Source organism: Schistocerca americana, chromosome 6 (assembly GCF_021461395.2).
Source record: "Schistocerca americana isolate TAMUIC-IGC-003095 chromosome 6, iqSchAmer2.1, whole genome shotgun sequence".
Taxonomy (NCBI): Eukaryota; Metazoa; Arthropoda; class Insecta; order Orthoptera; family Acrididae; genus Schistocerca; species Schistocerca americana.
The window spans coordinates 204,938,754-204,961,437 of NC_060124.1; the positions used below are offsets into that span (position 1 = coordinate 204,938,754).

The following is a 22,684-nucleotide window of genomic DNA, read 5'->3' on the forward strand; positions in this document are numbered from 1 at the left end:
CCAAGACCGTAGGATCCTACGCAGTGCCGTAGGGGACCGCACCGCCACTTCCCAGCAAATTAGGGACACTGTTGCTCCTGGGGTATCGGCGAGGACCATTCGCAACCGTCTCCATGAAGCTGGGCTACGGTCCCGCACACCGTTAGGCCGTCTTCCGCTCACGCCCCAACATCGTGCAGCCCGTCTCCAGTGGTGTCGCGACAGGCGTGAATGGAGGGACGAATGGAGACGTGTCGTCTTCAGCGATGAGAGTCGCTTCTGCCTTGGTGCCAATGATGGTCGTATGCGTGTTTGGCGCCGTGCAGGTGAGCGCCACAATCAGGACTGCATACGACCGAGGCACACAGGGCCAACACCCGGCATCATGGTGTGGGGAGCGATCTCCTACAATGGCCGTACACCACTGGTGATCGTCGAGGGGACACTGAATAGTGCACGGTACATCCAAACCGTCATCGAACCCATCGTTCTACCATTCCTAGACCGGCAAGGGAACTTGCTGTTCCAACAGGACAATGCACGTCCGCATGTATCCCGTGCCACCCAATGTGCTCTAGAAGGTGTAAGTCAACTACCCTGGCCAGCAAGATCTCCGGATCTGTCCCCCATTGAGCATGTTTGGGACTGGATGAAACGTCGTCTCGCGCGGTCTGCACGTCCAGCACGAACGCTGGCCCAACTGAGGCGCCAGGTGGAAATGGCATGGCAAGCCGTTCCACAGGACTACATCCAGCATCTCTACGATCGTCTCCATGGGAGAATAGCAGCCTGCATTGCTGCGAAAGGTGGATATACATTGTACTAGTGCCGACATTGTGCATGCTCTGTTGCCTGTGTCTATGTGCCTGTGGTTCTGTCAGTGTGATCATGTGATGTATCTGACCCCAGGAATGTGTCAATAAAGTTTCCCCTTCCTGGGACAATGAATTCACGGTGTTCTTATTTCAATTTTCAGGAGTGTATTTAGCATCACTGTATCTGTTAAGGTAATATCTGACTTTAATGGCATTCCCTTTTATGTTAACTCTGCCTTACTAACACACCCTAACACACCTTATTAATAGTCCTGATACACTACTGTTATATGCACAAAGTCAGCTGCCATCACTGCCATCTCCAGCCTCTCACTGCCATCTCCAGCCCCACATGACACCAGAACAGCTCAACAAAGTGCATGTTGGCAACACAAATCAAGGAGGCTATCATGTCCAGGTCACCAAGTACACCACAGTGCCATTCCCTTTATGAACTATTTCTCGTTCCATCTGCAATTACTGTCTTATCATCCACTATAGGCAGAAATAATATTTTTAATGAATTAGGACAGACATATTTGTGAATTTCTGGGTCAGGGAAGTCTATGGAGCAGTACTGGATTTTATACAGTTTGAAATTTGCCAGAGAGCATGCTGATATCAAGTCAGGTCAGTTGTAACCGTGGATCACAGCTCAGTCAGCCATCAGCGTTTGTTGGTAAGCACCAGGGGACTAACAAGTCATATATTTAGCTCTTTCTGTTATTTTCATTGTTGTCTGTGTAATTCTTAAGTTAGTGATGCTAGGATGGATAGGGTGTGTGCAGATGTGGGAGGGGCTGGATGCAGTTCGCAAACAGCTAAAGACGCTTGTGGCTCCGGTCAGCCGTCTGCAGGCTGCTGTCCCAGAGTGTGGCACCAGTGCATCGTATGGGACATGTCAGGTGTCACTTGTTTCACACATGTGCTCTGCTAAAAAGGCACCTTCCAGTGTACCCGAAGTGGGGGATCTGTGCTTACTGCCGGGAGAGTGGGAGGTTGTTACAGTGTTGTGTTTCTGAAGATGGAGAATCAGTGTGATGGATGCTGGCCATTGGCCTCACTCATTTACTCTGTGAGTTGACAGATGGCCACTCCTTTAGCAGGGTCTGAGCAGGCACTTCAGTGTTATGCATCATATGGAGCACCTGAAGGAAATAGCATCATTTGCTGAAAGGAATTCCAATGTGTGCTTGGTATGGCTGTCAGAGGGGGCATCATCCGAGCTGTGGAGGTATCCCTGCCTGCTGGTAACGAGGGTGCATGCTATAGTAGTCTGCAGGTTGTTGCTGCTGTAGGCATCAATGATGACTGTCACTTGGGTTCTGAGCCCATCCTCAGTTCTCATGGGCAGATGGCAGAAGTGGAGATGACTGCTGGCCTCGCTCGCAGGGTGCAAACAGAGCTCACAATTTGCAGCATCGCACCCAGAATTGATCGGTGTCCTTTGGTTTGGAGACAGGAGGTTCTCAACCAGAGGCTCCATTGATTCTGAGACGGTCATGTCTGCAGATTTCTCTACCTGAATTATTGGGTGGGGATGGACTTAAGAGGAGTTATGGGAAAAGTTTAAATTTATTTTAAATTATGCTCTTGACACATGCGCCAAGTAAGTGGATTATGGATGGATAAGAGCCTACATAGTTCAACAATCAAATTCGGAAAATGCTGAAGACACAGAGGTTATTGCACTCCTGCTTCACAAAAGAAAGCGCAAATTTCGACAGGCAGAAGTTAGTAGAACTTCATGTGCCCTTAAGAAGATAGTCAGCAAAGCATACAACTACTTCCACCATAGTACCATAGCGAAAGATCTTTACAAGAACATGAGAAAATTCTGATCATACGTAAAATCATTAAGGGTGTCGAAGGCTTCTATCCAGTTAACTCATCAACGAGTCTGGGGTGGCAATAGAACACAGCAAAAGGAAAGCTGAAGAAGTTTTAAATTTAATGTTTAAGAAATCATGCAGATGGATCGTGCAAAAATACTGTCGGTGGTCTGTCGCATAGACTCCTGCGTGGAGGACATAGGAATAATCTTCCCTGGAACATAGAAGCAACTGAAATAGTTAAAAAAAAAAAAAGAAATCTCCAGGTGCAGATGGAATACCAATTCAGTTTTACAGAGAGTACCTTGCAATATTGGCCCTTACATAGCTTGCAATTATCGTGAATATCTCGCCCAGCAAAAAGTCCCAAGCGGCTGGAAAAAGTGCAGGTGACTCCTGCCTATAGGAAAGATAACAGGACAGACCCACAGAATTATAGACCAATATCCTGAACATCGATGTGCTGCAGGATTCATAAACACATTCTGAGTTCGAATATAATAAATGTCCTTGCGACTGAAAAGTTTCTGTCCACAAAACAGCATAGTTTTAGAAAGCATCACTCATGCGAAACTCAACTTGCCCTTTTCTCACATGATGTCCTACAAACCATGGATGGAGGGCAACAGGTAGCTTCCATGTTCTTAGATTTCTGGAAAGCATTTGACACGGTGCCCCACTGCAGACTATTGAAGAAGGTCCATGTTATGGATTGGGTTCCCAAATATGCGAGTGGCTCAAAGACAGTAATATAACCCAGTACATTGTCCTTGACAATGAGTGTTTATCAGAGACAGGGGTATCATCAGGAGTGCCCCAGAGAAGGGTGACAGGACTGCTACTCTTCTCTATATACATAAATGATCTGACTGATAGGGTGAGCAGCAATTTATGGCTGTTTGCTGATTCCTGTAACATTCAAATACAGTATTAGTATTGTGCTGCTGTCGCATTGATTAAATATCTAGGTGTAAATTTGCATAGTGATGAGAAATGGAATAAGCTTGTCAGGTTGGCAGTAGGAAAGGGGAATGCTCAATTTCGTTTTATTGAGACAGTTTTTGAGAACATGTAGCTCATTTATGGAAGAGCTAGCATATAGAACACTAATGTGATCCATTCTTAAGTACTGCTCCTGTGTTTGGGGTCCTCACCAGATCAGGTTAAAGGAAGACAAAAAAGCAGTACAGAGGTGTGACACTAGATTAGTTACTGGTGGGTTTGAAAACCACACAAGTACTTCACAGATGCTTCAGCAACTCAGTTGAGACACTTTTTGCAAGACACCGTTGCAAAAATTTAGAGAACCGGCATTTGAGGTCAAATGCAGAATGATCCTACTGCTGCCATTGTGTATTTCGTGTAAGGACCACAAAGATAAGATGAGAGAAATTAGTGCTTGTACGAAGACTTGTAGCCAGGCTTTTTTCCCTTGCTCTATTTGAAAGTGGAACAGGAAAGAGAATGACTAATAGTGGTGCATAGTACCCTCTTCCACACACCGTGTGCTGGGTTATAGACTATGTATGTGGATGCAGATGTAAATCACTGCTAACCTTGACCTGAAGCCATACCTGATGCCTCCCCACACCATGTCGTCAGGATTAACATTGCTACGTGTTTTCTAAACATCGGAAGAATGTGACCTCTCCCCAGGTTGCCTCCATACTCACTGATGATGATCATTCTGGGTTGTGCAGAACCACAATTCATCACTGAATACAGTGTGACAGCATTTGTAAATTTCCAAGCTTCACCACCACAACACCACTCCAGACACAACAGTTTGCCCTGGGGTGTTAATGACAGCCTAAGCATGAGACCATAATTCCATAGTCCAGCTGCTGCTAGTCTCGTTCCAGTGGTGCAGGATGACAAGCATGTTGCAGGGAGTCTATTACCTGTTCTCAGAGTGCAGAAACAGATGTAAAGGGATTATGATGTGCTTGGTGCACAATGAAGAGACAGCTGGTCCATCCAATTACTGAGCATGGCTCCCAGCATAGAATGCTTGACTTTGACTGTTTCACAGCCAATGCCACCTGGAATCTTCCCACAACTCTTGCTTTTCTGAATTGCACAGGTGGGAACTATCCTTGCAAACATATCCTTCATTCCCATTACCCCTTCCTGGCCACAACCTTCACTAGTCTCTCTTCTCCACCTGCTTTGCTCCTCTTCCCTACTATCCCTACAACTCTACATATGCCTTCATCCCACCAGTGCACCTACATAGTCCTTTGCCCTTGTGTACTTCTCTCCTCTCTCTTTTCCCCTTTGCTTCCCCCCCCCCTCCCCCCTCCCAGTTTCCAGCACAGCCCCACAATGTTACACCTTGCAGCCCGGGAGCGGATTGGAATGACTCCTTACCCTCTCCCTTAAAACCCACATCCTTTCGTCTTTCCCTCTCCTTCCCTCTTTCCTGATGAGGCAACAGTTTGTTGCGAAAGCTTGAATTTTGTGTGTATGTTTGTGTTTGTTTGTGTGTCTGTCGACCTGCCAGCACTTTCATTTGGTAGGTCACATCATCTTTGTTTTTAGATATATTTATGTATGTTTTATCTATGTTTGACAAAGCATTTAGTGTGATGGCTAAATAATATCTATCTATCTTTATTCAATGCCAACGGCCTTGCCGCAGTGGTAACACTGGTTCCCGTCAGATCACTGAAGTTAAGCGCTGTTGGGCTGGGGTAGCACTTGTATGGATGACCATCCAGTCTGCCGAACACTGTTGGTGAGCAGGGTGCACTCAGCCCTTGTGAGGCAAACTGAGGAGCTACTTGATTGAGAAGTAGCGGCTCCAGTCTCAGAAACTGACATATTTCCGGGAGAGCGGTATGCTGACCGCATCCAGTGACGCCTGTGGGCTGAGGATGACTTGGCGGCTGGTCGGTACCATTGGGCCTTCATAGCCTGTTTGGGAGGAGCTTTGTTTAGTTTAATCTTATTCAGTGTGGCTGTCTGCCATTCAGCATCTACTCTCTGTTGTGATTGGCAATCTATCCTTTTCTTATAGCTGGCAATATCTACTTACCACAGAGACAACTATGCAAATACACGAACTTAAAAAACAAAGTTATGGAATTTTTAGATTTTCAGCTATTACCATGTTATCAGGGAAAGTGAAATATATTATACTGATGGAAGAAGGGGGTGAAATGCCACGTGCTGGAGGTTAAAAAAAGGTTGCAGGGAAGATCCAAAAGTAACATTCATACTTAATTTGCCAATGTTCTACATGTCCGTCTTTTTTAAGGCTGGAGTTACAGCAAATTTTCTTTTCACTTTTAGTAACAGAGATATTGATAGCGCATTTCTCATTCGGTGATTAAAATCCCACGAGCTTTTGATTGAGCTCTTCTCGGCCATTGTCAGATGGTAAATGACTGCCATGTTGCTGTGGCCTTGCTATTAGAGAGCTGTGCTGCTGGCTGTGTTGCCACTGGTGCTCTTTTCCTTGCCAAATGTGGGAATGTTTTCATCTTGTGTCTGTCGCACCTGCAATGACTAGATCCCAGGCTGTGCCGAGCTACAAACTGCCATTCTTATTGAGAGTGTTTTCAGCTATTTTATTTCTACAGCTTCTTGTATAATGCTATCGCAAAATCCCTTGTTCTCATAATGACAGATGTTTCATTGAACAGAAATCAGTATGTATTTTCTAAATCATTTTGTCCCAAGGCTGATTTTTCAGGATAACATAGGTGTAAGCACCTCTTGTGGTCTGCCTGGTGTTGCTCCATAGTGTGTACTGTTTGGCGGAGACAGTAGCAACCACACTGACGTGGTATGTTGCCCATTTCAAGATTATCCTTCACAGACCCCCTGAACTGTCATATTTTTTCTGGGGGTCTGAAAACTGATGAGATGTTGTCTCTCTTCAGAAACCAACTAATCTTTCCAAACATTGTGCCACAGAAAAACGAAAACCCAAGTTTTTTGTTCTCTCCTTTGGTGGCGTTTTTCTTACATGTATCAACAGAAATAGCCTGTGATACCTAGCGGTGATGTAGCTATTCTCCAGAAATCTTTTTGGAGATGACTTAGTTCAAGGGGCATATGGCAGAGTGAACCAACAACAAATTGCATGCTTTGAGATATTCACTTCAACCACAGAAGAAAAAAAATCAGGGAGATACTAAGGGTAGCAAATGATAGTCAACTGTCTCTTATCAACTGTTCAGTGTTGTTTCTTCACTTTTGAAACACAATGTACACATTACCAGCCTGAAAAATTATGATCATTTCAAGAAAGTGCGGTAAAAAGTGAACAACTTTACTGTATGACAGTCTTCATTCATTCATCTAAACAAAATCTTATGAGCTATAAAGATACAGTGCTGTGCCCAGTTTAAACAGATTTTTGAGGGACCTCTTCATCATTTGTCAACACATCTCCACTGGAATTTCCAGTTGTCTGTGTAGCAGTTGGTAATATCTTGAAAAAGTCGTGGTGAATAGTGGGAATGAAGCGTAACATTGACTCATGGTCTTCTTTCTTTACACTTGTAAGTGCTCATTCTCTGGGATATTTGAGGCTCAGGGCAGTGTTTTGAAGTTCAGCCGGACAACCTCTAACTTGTTTAGATAAGCTCACTTTATAGTATCCTGCACCATCATTGTGAGTGTATTTAAATTGTATTACATTGGGCTTCTCTTTGCTTCTCTGCTGGATCTTATGTTCATCCGAGCCACTACTCGACGAGGAATATTTTTCCTGTTTGTTAAACTGATGTTAAACTGGCAAAGCCGAAGAAATCATCACGTCTTATTTCCACCACATTGAACTTTTGTTTCTTGGCTCTGCATGTTTTGATTGCCTTCCTTGTGCTTCACCTTCATAGGATTCTTCAAAAGATATAATTTTTCTTTATGTGAACCTACAGCATACACATTCTCCACGTGTATCTTCACAGATCCAGCATAGCATGTAATGAAGTTAAATAAAGCATGACAACAAATGTGCGTTCAAAATTATGATCTTTCATACATTTCATATGTCGAAGTGAATCAACTATGTTCCTGAGATTCACAATGTTCAACAACTATAATAATCCATAAGTAACAAGTCTATATCAATCGTTGTGTGTATTCCACAACATAATTCACACTTTACTCCCTAGATGGCAGCTCAGCACACCCTGATGTAGATTGTTCACTTTCGCATACAAGCATAGACTCACATAATTGTACACCTTAGGGGACCATTTTACAACTTTTTAAACAAAGTTTACAGCATAAAATGTATCTTCACTGTTTGATCGACCTGAGAGTGGCACTTATTAGTCATTGGAGTCACACCCAGTGTCAACATAACTGTCATTTGACCCACGTGAACTTTCGTCTGCAAGATGGTCTGCCATCTTGTCACTGTATTTAGTTCACTTTCACACCAAAAATAGCTGTAGATCTGAGACACACCAGGAGCACCAATATTAAAAATTTCCCTCACTGTCAAACCACAGTCTTGGTTCATTATGCTGTATGAATATTTGTGATAATCTAAATAATCTGCCATAGGAAACTGAAAATGTCGAAGTCTGCAGTTGGTTCTGTGGCATAACACTTTCCAGTTCTAGCGACAGATTTTCAGCATCTGAGACAACTTTAGCATGGTGGACGAGGGTGTTCAGAATGCCACGTTTTTGTGCTAGATGTTGATGGCTGAAAGAATGCAGATACCGATCCATGTGTGTAGGTGTCGTGCAGATGCTGTGGCAGAGGTTAGAGGTTCCCATTGGTTTTCCAGTGAATGAGGACGTCCAGGAAGGACAGTGCACCATCTATTTCCACTTCCACCATAAACCTGATGTGGTCGTGAATGCTGTCCAGGTGTTCTACGAATTCTCCCATCTGTCGGTATGAGGATGAAGGGATTTTGGGATAGTATTATAAAAGAAGGTGTAGAAATAAAAGTATCTGAAGACATCATCAATAAAGATGATGGTTTGCAGATCAGCACAGCCTGGGACCTGGCCATCGTGAGGTTGAAATGGACATGGTAGAAAAACTTTACCATAATTGGTGAGAAAGGGAGCACCAGTGACTCACAATCAGCAGTGTGGCTACAGAACGGTGAGGCATGGAGATGTGGCAGTCATTTATAACTTGACAATGGCCAAGGAGAGCACATCGGATTTTAATCACCTGATGTGACTGGAAGACAGAGAAGATATTATTAATTCATATCGCTGTGACACCATGCATTCATGTAGTATATTTATCCTCAACTGTCTTTAGAACTAATCATATATATACTGTGACCAACTCTAGTTATAATGCAGTACATTCAATTTGGATTCCATAAAGATAAAGAAAACGTAGGTCTTTGTTGACTTGATTGTCATGTGCGGCTAGGATGATTCCTGTGTTGTTTACTTGAAACCAACAACATTCCTGAGAAACAATGCATGTAAATTGTCATCACCCCAGAGATCTCAACCAGCAAGTAATTTATTATGGAAATGGAATATCCAAGGATTGAAACTGATTCATTTTATGAAGTAATACATTCCTGAAGTCTGACTAGCATGTAGATGTGTCACAGAAACTGTGTTATATAAAAAAATTAGGATAACTACTGTTACAAAATACTAAATAAAGAGTAATACATCTGAGTGGATATAGTAAAAGTGTGAAATGTTTAATCCAGCCAAAACAGAAACTTGTTTATTCCATATGAGCAGGCACATGGCAGATGGGAAACTAACCACTTTCTGCAACGAATTAGTACCCCACAGTGACTGTTCAAAGTATATTGGTGTCACTCATACTGTGTGAACTCGGGCCTTATCATACACGCCACAGTTCATTGGGCAAAGGCTCAAAATAAGATCATCATCATATGGAAAGTGGCAAGAACAGTATGGTGGCCCTGCACCAAGTCATTCTTTCTGAACTCCAGCACAGTACTTGTTTACAATGATTTATGTTACGAGTAGCCAGATAATTGACAGAGCAGACAGCCACTGTCACTAGATTTTTAAAACACACATCAGTATTGTGACTCCATGCATTATCAAACAATGGTTCATCAGAACTGAGGTAGTGAGGAGGAAGCATTAGAGCCTGGTACAAAATTAGTGATCCCATAATGGCAACCCATAAAATTCTGGACAGTTCAGTTCAGTTATCACAGGGAGTGGAAATCATATGTCCAGGAGGAAACAGGGAAAGGGAGATGGAAGTAAGATAACCCCCATCCCCAATTGGATCACCACTCTTTGGTGAGTTCGTGATTGGCTACCACGGGGCCCCAGCCTTTGGAGCACCTCGGGATAGTTTTGGGGATGTGTGCTAAAGTTTTGGTAGCCCAGCATCGGAACAGACCCTCATCTGTTTTTTCTTTCTTTCTTCATTCACCATCTCCTCCTCTCCCTCCACTTTGGCATATGATTTCTCTCTTTGTTTCTTCTTCCGCCCTGTGCATTCCTGAAGGCTGGCCCATGCATTCGACACAACAGGTGACAGGGTAATGCACAATTTCCAGTGAGGAGTCGACAGATAGAGTTCGCACGTACTGCCTGGTACAGGCCGTGCCCTGGTATCACATACTGAAGGTCAATCCTTTTCTGTGGTTAATCCGTTTATTATTCAGAAAAGTATTACATAATGGGACTTTGCTTCTGGAGACCAATTGTGATTTTCAAGCCCAGCAACTGCTTACATCTTTACTCCTCCACAGCTATCATGTTCGTATTGAGGCCCATTGTACACTGAATTCCTCACGTGGTGTTATTTACACTCAGCTGCTTGATGGTGTGACAGGGGTAAAGCTTATCTCTCTGATCAGGGTGTCACTGCGGTCCATCTGGTAATGAAAAATGTTGATGCAAACTTAGTGCCTGCACACACACTTTTTCTCACATTTGATCGAGTAGTGCACCCATTGAAGATTAAGGCATGGTCTGACCGTACATTCTAAGCCTGATGTGTTGCAATCAGTGTCATTGCTATAACCAGATTTGCATGTCTTTTCAAAACTCGGCCAATTGTGTTACTTATGGTGGAGATGCTCACGAGGGTGATTGCCTGCCTTCTGCTGTATCAATTGTAATGGCAACCATGCCACCTCATTCCATGAAAGTCAATGTATCTCAATGAGTAGACCATCCAGAAGATTTGGGTGAAGGAAAAGGTACCCTACTCTGTCACTCTTTAAGTTGTTGGCTGGTCGAAAGCCCTGCATTTTACCATCCAGCACATATAGTACAGTTCTTGCTATGCCTTGCTCCATGAAGAACATGGTCATGTAGGCCTGTGATCTCCAGTTCAGTACAGCAGTTTGAAATCGCCCATTCCCTTCTCCTACAGCTGCGCAACAAGCTGCCAAATCTTCACACCCAGTGAGAAAATCATCTGCTACACAACTGGCAGGCCAGGAAGGACAAAAAGAATGCTCCTGTGAAGACTTTTTATGTCCCTTCAGTGAACAAACATCTGAGTCTTCATCTGCAACTGTAAAGGCTCTAAGAAATTAAACAAAGGCAAACAGTCTTCTCCTTCCCTGACTCAAAAATCCTCTTCAACAGTGACGCTGCATAATACCACACCCAGCCAACCTCCATTTTGCCAGTGCGTGCGTCCTACCATTTTTCTGCCTTGGAATCTAGAGGCCAACCCAGGGAGAATGTTCACGCTTCTGGACATGTCATGGAACAAGATCCTCCAGGCTCCACACCCTGTAGCAGTGAGTCTTCAAAGCCTGGCACTTGGCAGCCGCTGAGGTGATTGTCCTTCATTTATTCCCTCCTTCCCATTCCCCATTATGAGTCTTCTCCAGTCGAACGTTTGTGGCATTAGATCCCCAACAAGGAGACATTAGACTGTTTGTGGAACAACTGTGTACACTTGTTTTCTGCCACCAAGAAACAAAACTGTGTTCTTATTACCACTTTGACATCTCAGGTTTCCTTCCAGTCTGCTTTGACCTTCCCTCCAAGGTAGATATTCCATCTCATGGGAGAGTCATGCTGCTCATCCAGAATGTTGTTCATAGACAAACCACCCAGCTGAACACCCAGCGCCTGCATCTCGTGGTCGTGCGGTAGCGTTCTCGCTTCCCACGCCCGGGTTCCCGGGTTTGATTCCCGGCGGGGTCAGGGATTTTCTCTGCCTCGTGATGGCTGGGTGTTGTGTGCTGTCCTTAGGTTAGTTAGGTTTAAGTAGTTCTAAGTTCTAGGGGACTGATGACCATGGATGTTAAGTCCCATAGTGCTCAGAGCCATTTTTTTGAACACCCAGCTGCAAGCTATTGCAGTCACACCTTTCTTCCTCATTTCACATTTTCTCTTTGAAATGTCTACGTCCCTCTGGCATTTACTGTCACCAGCACAGACTTACTCCAGTTTATTGGTCAGCTCCTTCACCTCTTCCTGTTGCTTGGTGTCTTTAGTGCTCACCTTCCACTTTGGGGCTCTTTGAGAACTTGTCTGAGAGGTTACCTCTTGGCTGACTTTCTCAGTCAACTCAACTTCATCTGTCTTAACACTGGAGCACCCACATTCCTTTCAGATCCACACATACCTGTTCCCATCTGTACCTCTCATTCTGCACTGCCAGCTTGCTTGTTGTCTCAAGTGGTCCTTTCTCTCTGATACATACTCGAGCAACCATTTCCTGTGCACTATCCGTTTGCTGACTCCTATCCCATCTGAGTGTAAACCCAATTGGCAGCATTCTAAGGCCAACCGAAGGTTTTACTCCTCCGTGGCGACCCTTTCGACAAAACAATATTTTCCCTGTTGTGGTGACCAGGTAAAGTATCTTACAAACGTTATCGTTACCGCCACAGAACCTTTCATACCTTGCATTTCATCTTTACCATGCCATGGCCCGGTCCCCTGGTGGATTGAGTTGCGCCGTGGTGCAATTTGCACATGGAGGCAAATGCTCTCTGCGTTTTACCATTGTCCTCTGATGACGAACTGTATTCATTATAAACAGTTGCATGCATAGTGTTGCAGCATTCTTTGGGATAGCAAAAGGACTATCTGGATTTCATTTTCTAGTTCTCTTAATAGTTTCACTCCCTCTTCCGTCATGTGGGGAAACCTCCGCTGCCTCTCTGGAACGAAGGTCCATTCTCCAATTTCCAGCCTGACAATAGCAGACAGTGTCATTATGGACCCTATTGCTATCTCCAATACCTTGGGCCATTATTTTGTGGAAAATTTGAGCTCCACCCCCTATCATCCCACCTTCCTCTTCTCAGGATTGTGAATGCTACAATGCCACCTTTACTATGAGGGAGATAGACCATACTCTCACTGTGTCTTGATCTGCCCCAGGGCCGGACATGTTTATATTAGATGTTGCACCATCTTTCTCTTGTGGCAAGTACTTTCTCCACCATACATACAGTTGCCTTTGGGTAGTGTTATGTTTCCCAGACGCTGGCATGAAGTAACTGTTTTACCTATACCTAGGCCGTGTAGCTGCCGCCTCATTTCTTTCACTAGCTGTGTTTGTAAGGTGATGGAACTTATGATACATGGCCAGCTGGTATGTTAGCTCAAGTCTTGCAATGTACTAACCACTGCACAATGTGGATTTTGAGTGCAACGTTCTGCAGTTGACCATTTTGTCACTTTGTCAAGTCAAGTTATGAACAGTTTTCTGCGGATATACCAGACTGTGACCATGTTTTTTGATTTGGAGAAAGCCTACATCACCTGCAGGAGGACTAGTATCCTCCGTATTTATATATGTGGGGCCTCCGAAGCCGCCTGCCCCACTCCCTTCAGCAATTTTTAAAAGACAGAGTTTTCAGGCCTTTTTCCAAGAGAACAGTGTGCCTGTCCTAAGTATCGTCCTCTTTTCTATAGCCATTAACCCTATTATGGACTGTCTCCTGCAAGGCATCTCTGACTCCCTTTTTGTCAATGCCTTTGTGATCTGTTGCAGTTCTCCATGCACTTGTCTCCTCGAGTGGTGTCTTCAGCAATATCTTGATCATATTTGTTTGTGGAGGATTGACAATGGCTTTCACTTTTCCACTGACAAAACCATTTGTATGAATTTCTTCCACTGTCTTTACATCTTGAGCTTGTTGCTCTTCCGTTCATTGACACATTGAAATTCCTTTGGCTCTTGCTTCATAGGAAACTTTCTCCATCCTCCCACGTGTTTTATCTAGCCGCAGATAAGTGTTCTCATTGTCCTACGTGTCCTAAGCAGTACTTCCTGGAGAGCAGATCGGACCAACCTCCTCTGTTTTTACCAATCCCCTGTCCATTCAAAACTAGACTATGGGTGCTTTATTTATTCCTCTGCATGTCCTTCCATCATACGCTGTCTTAACACTATCAACCACCGTGGAACGCATTTCAGTATTGACACATTTTACACTAGCCCGCTTGAGAGTGTGCATGCAGAAGCTGCTGAACTACCACTTGTATGACCAGCATATGTCCTCTTCAGTGGATATGCATGCCATTTGTCTGCCAAACCCGGTTACCCATTCTATGCCCTCTTTTTTGATGACTCCCTTGACTGCCAGTATGGCGCACGCCCTGCTTCTCTGTTACCTCCTGGAGTTTGCTTTTGGTTACTGCTCTGGCAGATTAAATCCACACTACCTGCTGCATTCCTGATTGGGGGTGGTGGGTGAGCCCTTCACCACATTTGCTTCATGCGATGTACAGTGTCCATCTTGTATTTAATTTGCTTCCTAAGGATACTACTCCAGTGTGGATCTATCGCTGTAAGTTTATCGATCTTCGCTCACGTCTTATTGATAGCACCTTTGTGTACGCTGATTGCTCTGTGGGGTGTGCCTTCGTCATTGGCGAATGACCATTTTTGGCATCATCTTCCAGAACACTGCTCTTTTTTACAGCAGAGCTCTTCGACCTCTGTTGGGCCACCCAGTACATCTCGTGACACAGGCTTTTTCATCGAATCATGTACTGTGATTCTCTCTGTGCTCTTCAGAGCCTCTTTGTGCTGTACACAGTCAATCCCTTGGCGCAACGGGTCCAAGAAAGCTTCCACTTGTTCACTGTTGAGGGAGCCACTGTGATGTTCATGTGGGTTCTTGGTCATGTCAGTCTGACGGGAAATGAGGCCACTAATGCTACTGCCAAGGCTGTCGTCCTCCTACCTCGGCCTGCTAGCTCTCCCATTCCTTTGGGTGATTTCAAGTTGCCATCTGTTGGCAGATGGTGTCACTAGGCATCACCACTAGTCATCTCTTCACAGGAATGAACTTGAGGGAATTAAACTTCTCCCAGTGACTTGACCGACTTCCTCTCAGCCCTCTCATCAAGAGATCATTTTAGCTAGGTTGCATATTGGACACTGTCGTTTTACTCATTACCATTTGTTACACGGTGATCCCTCACCACATTGTGCTCATTGTCATCAACCTTTGAGATTTCACCATTTCCTGAGCCAATGCCCTTTTTTTAGCCGCTTATGTTCCAGCGTATGTTTGCTGTCTGAGTTATCGGCCGTTTTAGCAAATGATGTGTGGGCTATTGATCGCCTTTTACTTTTTATCTGTCATAGCAACATGGCGAAGGACATTTAATCTTTGGTTTGGGAGCACCGCTATCTCTAAGGCGTATTTTGTGGACCTTTCTCCTAGGAGAAGTCCTTGTTTTTAGCTCTTTCCTTCCATTGATTGGGCTAAATCCGTAGTTGCTTTTAACTTACATTACTTACAAGGAAAACTTCCCATTGCATTCCCCTCAGATTTAATGGGAAGAGGGCATGGGCAGCCCATCAAAAACTAAACTCAGATCAAGCATCAAAACAGGAAGAATGTGTACTGAACTGTGGGGGGAAAAAAAGCAAAATAGAAATAATGAACAGTTCAAGCACAAGAAAAGCGATATAGAGCAACATGGAAGAGCCATGGTGTTGGGGTTAAGTAGTTTTGGTGTTGGACTGCAAAGCAGGCGAGCCCTGTTCAGAGCTGTCTTGTGTCGTGCCCCCCCCCCCCCCCCCCCACCCCCTCCCACTGTTTGTTGTATTCAGATTTGTGTCTGTGTTGAAAGGAAATGGCTTTCAAATGGTAACCACAAATTTTTGATGACAAGGGGACAAGTCAATTGAATCCTCCACCGGAAAACACGTCTGGTGTGTCATATGATAGAAATCCTTTATTGACACACCTAATTTGTACGCCTGGTGAGTGAGAGGTGCCTCCTTGACTGAGTTAAGTGTGTGTGTGAATCTGAATGTGATCAATCACAAGGAACTGATGAAAACGTAATAGCTTCCACATAAGCTGCAACAAATGAATGCAAGAGTTTCACAATCACAGAGTTTCTCTGTGCTCTGTCAAAACATATGTTTTTAACATTTTTGAATTTGCATTCCGTTTTGGAAGTTTTGACTCTTGAATGCCTTTGTTGTAACATAGTTCACACCCATTTACCCTTTTATTTATTTATTTATTTATTTTTTTGAGATGTTTATGTGGATCTCGTCGCTCTCACTATTCATCACATTTACTTTGTGACAGCAATGTATTCTCACCACATGGCTCATATTCTATAACAAGTGTATAGTATGACAGCCACCAAGACTACGTTTCAATGACCGGATGGACAGTTCATAATGTGGAAAAAAAACAGAAGAAGAAATGGCACAAGAGAGTTTTGGACATGGCACGTCCACACTGGGACCATGTAACCCCGACACCGTAGATCTTTCACGTTGTTCGATGTTGTACTTGTTAAGCTTGGACCATTATCTGTTTCTATTTTGCTTTTTTTCACAGTTCTGTAGGCCTTCTTCGTGTTTCCATGCTTGATCTATATGTTCAGTATTTTATGGGCTATCCACTGGGCCATCTTACCATTAAATCTGTCCCCCTCTGGGTCCGGGGGATAGAATAGGTCCGAGGTATTCCAACCTGTCATAAGAGGCAACTAAAAGTAGTCTCACATGTTTCAGCCTTTATGTAATGGTCCCCTGTAGGGTTTGACCTCCATTTTTCAAAATTTTCCTGAAGAGTGAGCCAGTTGGGGAAGGGTGCCTTACATGGTGCATCGTGGCCATCATGCGCTGAGACCTATCGCATCCTTCATCGATGTGAATCTACACTTCTGTGCATTCTCTAATTGTTTGGCTAGGTCACACTCCTGGGTGTGTATTTTTCCATCAACTGTGCAGTATCGTTTTCTACGCTGATGATGATAATGGACTTGTTTGCTTGGTTGCACCTGATGTCCAGCACAGTAGCCAGTCCATTGTGGTGGGGCTGCCACATACCCTGTTGGTTGTAGCCCCCTGACCACACAGGGATCGCTCTGCTGATGCGTGCGCCATTAACTCCCCATGTATGTCAAGGAGTAGATGCCCGTCACCCTGGGGCATCTGGACTCCCAGCAATGGTCATCCTGCCAGGTGGCCTTTGCTGCGGCTGGGTGGGGCCTGTGGGGAGGGCCTCTGGTTGAAGTGGGTGGCATCAGGGTAGATGACACGCAATGAAGCATAGTACATCATCTCTTGCTGGTGGTCGAACACCAGCAGGCTCTAAGTGTTCACGGGCTCAATTCAATGCACAGAAGTATGACTCCCAATCATTCCCCTCCCTGGCCACACCATTGGAGAAACGTCGGGGTAAGGGTGGCAGCAGCTCTTATTCGCCCTGGTACATTGTGTGTTTGAGAGCTGATGGCGAATCTTTTATGATGATGAATCCTCAGTTTTTTGTTGAGCATTTAGAGGACAAGTCTGGGGAGGTGGAGGGCTTGTCCAAACTGAGATCTGGGTCAGTCTTGATCAAAACAGCATCCTCTGCCCAGTCACAGGTGTTACTCGGTTGTGACAAGCTGGGGGATGTCTCTGTAACCATCACGCCCCATAAGAGCTTAAATATGGTCCAGGGTATCTTATTTCATAGGGGCCTTCTTTTGCAGTCTGACGATGAGCTGCACCCCAATTTAGAGTGGCTAGGTGTACATTTCATATGGCGTGTCCACCAGGGTCCGAGGGATAATCAGGTTGCCACGGGTCCTTCATTTTGACCTTCGAGGGTGATAAATTACCCGAGAAGGTCAAGGTGATGGTCTACCGCTGTGATGTAAAGCCCTATATCCCTCCCCCAATGCGGTGCTTTAAATGCTGGAAGTTTGGCCATATATCTTCCTTCTGTACTTCCAGCGTCACATGTCGAGATTGCGGACACCCACCACATCCCAATACTTCATGTGCCCCACCTCCCATCTATGTCAAATGTGGAGAGCACCATTCGCCTTGCTCGCCTAACTGCAGGATTCTCCAGAAAGAAAGGAAAATCATGGAATACAAGACCCTGGATCGATTGATCCATACTGAGGCTAAGAGAAAATTTGAATGCCTACATCCTGTACATATGACACCGTCTTAAGCCGCTGCTACAACAGTTCTAGCCCCACCAGCTCCACCAACCCCAGTCACCTCTCAGAGCCTGACAACTACACCTGTGCCCTTGATGGCGGGGGGAACTTCCCTCCCTGTTGCTCCTGCACCACCTACTTCAGTAGCAACCCCCCCCCTCCCCCCCAACCATCGGGGGTATCAGTCCCCACTTCCGTGCTGGAGAAGCGTAAGTCTTCTTCAGCTCCTCTCACTAGGAAGGGTCCCTTGGATCACTCCATTCCCAGGTTTCTGTTAGTGGGAAAGATGACACCCGCCAGTGGCTGAAGAGCTCAAAAGCAGCTGGTCGTAGGGCTTCACGCTCATCCTCAGTCCCCGGAGACTGAATCAGTGAAGTCCTCCCAGCCAGGGAAACCCAAGGAACAGCGAGAGAAATCCAAAAAGAAGATTTCCAAGACCAAGGGAATTGCGGTGGCACCCACACCACCGCTACCTACAAGCTGTACGTCTGCAGATGAGGTGTAGATTCTGGCGTCCGCTGAGGACCTAGATCTTGCTGGACCCTCAGACACAATGGATATATGTTACAGGAACCATAGTGACTATAATCGGGTGTCGGGTGGAGTTTGCGTTTATGTCCTACATTCAGTCTGTAGTGAAACTGTGCCCTTTCAAACCCCTCTTGAAGCTGTGGCTGTCAGAGTAAGGACGACGCAGGAAATAACTGGCTGCAGTGTATATCTTCCTTCAGATGGTGCAGTACTCTGGAATGTATTAGCTGCACTGATTGATCAACTCCCTAAACCTTTCCTACTTTTGGGAGATTTTAACACCCATAACCTCTTGTGGGGTGGCACCATGCTTACTGGCTGAGGAAGAGATGTCGAAACTTTACTGTCTGAGTTCGAACTCTGCCTCTTAAATACTGGGGCCGCCACACAATTCAGTGTGGCTCATGGTATTTGCTCAGCCATTGATTTATGAATTTGCAGCCCAGGACTTCTCCCATCTATCTACTGGAGAGCACATGACGACCTGTGTGGTAGTGGCCACTTCCCCATCTTCCTGTCACTGCCCCAGTGTCAGGCCCACGAACACCTGTCCAGATGCACTTTAAACAAGGTGGACTGGGAAACTTTCACCTCTGCTGTCACCATTGAATCTCCCCAATACGAGAACATTGATGTGATGGTTGAGCAGGTGACTACAACAATCCTTTCTGGTGGTCGCTGGAACTGAAGCAATTAAGGAGTGCCGTCAAGCTCTACAGCGGCATAAGCGGCACCTTTTGCTGGAGCACCTGTGCCCATGTTCGCCAACTTATCAGACAACGGAAGCAGGAGTGTTGGGAGAGATACATTGACCATTGGGTGCCATATGTCACCTTCCCAAGTCTGGGCAAGGATCAAACGTGTTTTCGGGTACCAGACCCCAACAGGTGTTCCCAGTGTTAACATAAATGCTGCGTTATCTACCAAAGCAGTCGTGATTGCTGAGCACTTTGCTGAGCACTATGCTAGTGCCTGTGCATCGGAGAATTACCTCCCAGCCTTTCGCACTCTCAAACGGCGGCTGGTGCTCCTGGGCCAGATCGGATGCACTGTCAGATGATTAAACATATCTCATCTCACTACAAGCGACATCTCCTCATCATCTTCAACTGGATCTGGTGCGATGGCGTCTTTCCATCCCAGTGGCAGGAGAGCACCATCATTTTGGTGCTCAAACCCAGTAAAAACCCACTTGATGTGGATAGCTATCAGCCCATCAGCCTCATCAACGTTCTTTGTAAGCTGCTGGAACGTATGGTGTGTAGGTGGTTGGGTTGGGTCCTGGAGAATTGTGGCCTACTGGCTCCATGTCAGGGCGGCTTCCGCCAGGGTCACTCTACCACTGATAATCTTGTGTCCCTCAAGTCTGCCATCTGAACAGCCTTTTCCAGACACCAACACCTGGTTACCATCTTTTGTGATTTACAAAAAGTTTATGACATGACCTGGTGACATCATATCCTTGACACAATTTTTATCCAAAATTTCCTGTCGCTTGGTACTTTCCATGTCCAAGTTGGTGCCTCCCATAGTTCCCCCCATATCCAGGAGAATGGGGTCCGGCAGGGCTCTTTATTGAGCGTATCTCTATTTTTTGTGGCCATTAATTGTCTAGCAGCAGCTGCAGGGCCATCTGTATCACCTTCTCTGTATGCAGATGGCTTCTGCATTTTGTACTGCTCCACCAGTACTGGTGTTGCTGAGCAGCACCTACAGGGAGCCGTCCACAAGGCACAGTCATGGGCTCTAGCCCACAGTTACCAGTTTTTGGCCACAAAGTCATTTGTTATGCACTTCTGTCGGCGTCGTACCATTCACCCAGAACCATAACTTTACCTTAATGACGATCCACTCACTGTAGTGGAGACATATCAATTCTTAGGACTGGTTTTCGAGGCCTGATTAACGTGGCTGCCTGACCTTCATCAGCTTAAGTGAAAGTGCTGGCAGCATCTCAATGCCCTCCGCTGCCTGAGCAATACTAACTGGGGTGCAGATCACTCTACGTTGCTCCAGCTGTACAGAGCCCTTGTTCATCCAGCGTTGACTGTGGGAGTCTGGTTTATGTTTCAGCGACACCCTCAGCATTGCGTTTATTGTGGCTTTCGCCTAGCGACAGGAGTTTTTGGGCGAGTCCAGTGACCAGTGTCGTGGTGTAGGCCGGAGTCCCTTCATTACAGGGTAGGCGTGCACAACTGCTGACCAGTTACATTGCACATTTTTGTAGTTCTCCTGCGCATCCGAATTACCGTCTCCTTTTCCCACCCACAGTGGTTCATCTCCTGCATCGGCAGCCCAGGTCAGGGCTTCCAGTTGCAGTTCATGTCCAATCCCTTCTTTCCGAACTGGAGTCCTACCTGTACCACCTATACTTGAGGACCATTCACATACACCTTCATGGTGTACACCTAGGTTGCGGCTTTGCCTGGACCTTTCACATGGCCCTAAGGATTCAGTTAATCCTACAGCTCTCCGCTGCCACTTCCTATTCATTCTTGGCATGTACCAAGGCCATGAAGTGGTTTACACTGATGGCTCAATGGCTGATGATCACGTTGGCTTTGCGTATGTCCATGGAGGAGATATTGAACAGCATTCCTCACCCGATGGCTGCAGTGTTTTCACTGCCAAGCTGGTGGCTGTACCTCATGCTCTTGAGCACGTGCGTTCATGCCGTGGAGAGTAATTTCTTCTGTGAACTGACTCCTTGGGCAGCCTACAAGCTATCAACCAGTGCTACCCTCATCATCCTTTGGTAGCGACCATCCAGTAGTCCACATATGTCCTGAAATGGTCCTAGTTGTTCAGTGGTGTTTGTTTGGACCCCAGATCACATTGGAACCCCAGGCAACGAACGTGCCGACAGGCTTGCCAAAACAGGCTACACGGAAACCACTTATGGAAATTGTCTTCTCTGCAACCGACCTGTGTTCAGTACTTCGCTGCAAGGTTTTGCAGCTTCAGCAGACAGAATGGCATAATCTCAGTATGCACAACAAACTACATGCCATTAAGGAAACTATGAATGTGTGGAAGACCTCCATGCGGACCTCTCACAGGGACTCTGGTTCTCTGTTGGCTCCGCATTGGCCACACTTAGGTGACACACGGCTACCTCCAGTGCCGTGATGACCCACCTTAGTGTTGGTTCAGCTTCCGGCTGACAGTGGCCCATATCTTGTGAGCTGAGCTGTCCATCTTTGTCTGCCCTGCAATGGACTCTTCAGTTACCAGACTTGTTACCATTAATTTTAGCTGACAATGCCTCATTGGCTAATTTAGTTTTACGTTTTATAGGTTTTCGTGCATGTCCTTTGCCCCTTTGTGTTCTCAAGTCTAATGCTTTTAAGCTGGATGTTTTAATGTGTCACAGAGTGGCTGGCGTTTCCTTTTTATTCTCGTGGTCGGCCAGCCACAGACATCTGCTCTCTTGTTTTCATCCCTTCTACCTTTTTCTTGCTTCTCTCTGTGGTTTTCTTTTCCTGTTTTGTCCATAGTATTGTTGGTTGTCCATCCGTCGTTCTGGTTCTTCCATTCTCCTGTTATTGTGCTGTATGTATCCTTTCTTTTCTTCTTTCCCTTGTGTAATTATTTTACTGGGAACAAGGGTCCGATGACCTCGCAGTTTGGTCCATCCCCCCCCCTCACCACCCTTCTTTAAACCAACCGACCACTAAATCTGAAAGGAAAGTATTAGATAAAGCACAATAGCAGCTGCACCAACTCAGTAAGCCATGAAGTTGGGTTGCTGCCTGGAAGAATATGAACCAATCATGATAGAATTAGTGCTGTCTTTCAGATAAGAGATGTCATGAAGAGCCCTGAATGTGCCTCTGGGGCAAGAGATTATCATTTGACTGTACTAAAACAGAAACTGCATTGAAAAATGGCATGACTTTCTAGAATCCCCTTTTTGTCAAATACTACTGTGTGAATTTTGATCGTTGATGACTTGTGGTGGTGTACATTTGTATGGTGTGTGTAATGCGTGTACTTCTGCTTAAAAAATAGGAAGAGCTTGAATGCTAATGTGACTACTGTTTTCTGTTATATGTATCTATGTGCCACATATATGTCTGCTATAGATTAGTGGTGTCTTTCCTTTATGTTACATAAATGTGTATTAGAAAAATTACACGAGCTTCAACTATACAAATATGTAGTATGTGCATCATAAACATACTAATGAATC

General features: G+C 45.3%; 1 protein-coding gene across 3 annotated transcripts in view; it reads left to right on the top strand.

Annotated features, from left to right (window-relative positions):
• LOC124619683 overlaps positions 1-22,684 on the top strand; it is a 212,497-nt gene that overhangs the window by 120,094 nt on the left and 69,719 nt on the right. The gene's annotated exons all lie outside the window — the stretch shown is intronic.